Genomic DNA, 1,678 nt, shown 5'->3' with positions numbered 1-1,678 from the left:
GCAAAGCAGCTGGGAGGGAGCACAGGCAGAACAGCTGACCCAAACTGGCCAAAAGGCTGTCCCTTGACATTCACTTCCATAGGCTTATTGATTGTTTCTTGCTCAAACCCTTCAGTAACAGAGCCTGCAATGACTGGAATCCTGGAGCAGAAGGTTGGCTCTGAGCCCCATGTTGAACACATGGGTGGTGGGGATCTGTTGGATGAGAAGGAAAACAGTCACGAGTACAACAGCACTGCCAAGAATCAGCAATGCCTGGATTTCATCTCCTACTGTTCAAAAGGAGACTGCAAAGCCAATGTTGGGCATCAGCAAGGAGAAACAACAGTGATGTCCAGTCCTGTTCTCAACTGCAGCTGGAATGGGCTCTGACCTAGAGGAAGGCAGTGCCTTTGGGAAGGAAAGCACCAGGGATTCCCACGAGACACTGGAGTGACTTTGTTCAGCTCTGTGTTGTTATTGGCAAAGATCAGCTGTAGCTGCCTTTGGACTGTGGAGTTACCTGGCTGATGGATTCCCACAGCTGCTTTTCACAAAACCACAGAAGAACAGCAGCAGTCAGCCACTGCTTGTGCTCCCTGGTGAGCCCAGTGAATCACAGGCTGGATTTGCTGCTAAACCTAGTCAAGCAAATCCCCAGCCCACACTTTTCTAGGAATTTGCTGCTTTTTTAGAGATTATTACAAGTGACGTTTCACCCCGGCAATTCTTCCTGTTAAAAAAATAAAATAAAAGCAAACAAAAAAAAGACTTCTAGAACCATAAAATGGAAGATATTTTCAAGAGACTTGAGGTTTGATCTGAAGTAGGTTCAAGCATGCCCATAACATCTTGACCAGAACACACCTGATAATTCACTATGGTTATACTTATTTTTGTATTTCAAGAATACTTCATCTGCTTCCCTGTGATGCAGCATTCTGGGTCCTTGTAGACTTTTATTCTCTCTAGGATAAATACAAAAGCATTTAGACAAACTTCCTGAAAGACTGCATCTCTCAGAAGCCCTTGTTAAAGCTTGCCTTTTGTCAAGTCTCCCATCTCTGTCCTGCTCTCCTTATGTCTTCCTCTCATGAGGATATGAACACCTGCACTTCAGAAACAACCACACAGGTTAGCTCAGCTCCCAAGCCTTACTTGTATTTCAGGTTACCATTCCTCCTAGAACTTTCTCTATGTTCTGTAGTAAATTAACCCTAACATACACTGAGGATTTGCTCCCCAGCCTCCCACTTCAGTGGTCAAAGACCACTTCTTTAACAAGTATTCAAGTAAATAAATTGTCACCATGTCTGGCTGCAACAGGGTCTTTTAGATCATTATCCTGTTACTGCAGGACACCAGCAGTACACCCCACTTAACCTGCACTGTCACTGTGGTCAGCTGGGAAAAAGAAGGAACAGATCAAATTAGAGGTTCACAGTCCTGAAATGGCTTCAGTGACATTCATCTTTTCAAGTAAGCACACTGTGTAATCCCAAGGATTGCTTCCTTCTAGTGCTGCCACTGATCTCTTTTCCCAGAAAAGCCCTATGGAGGAAGGTAACATGGTGAGACAGGGTAACCACTCAAAGATGTACAACATGACCTACATGAAAAAAGTTGCAACATGAGGCACCTGAAATATTAGAATGAGATAGATCTTTAAGAAAAGAAACAAACAGTGCTTTGAGTCACT

The sequence above is a fragment of the Ammospiza caudacuta genome, chromosome 18, assembly GCF_027887145.1.
Source record: "Ammospiza caudacuta isolate bAmmCau1 chromosome 18, bAmmCau1.pri, whole genome shotgun sequence".
Taxonomy (NCBI): domain Eukaryota; kingdom Metazoa; phylum Chordata; class Aves; order Passeriformes; family Passerellidae; genus Ammospiza; species Ammospiza caudacuta.
This window is presented reverse-complemented; position numbering follows the sequence as displayed.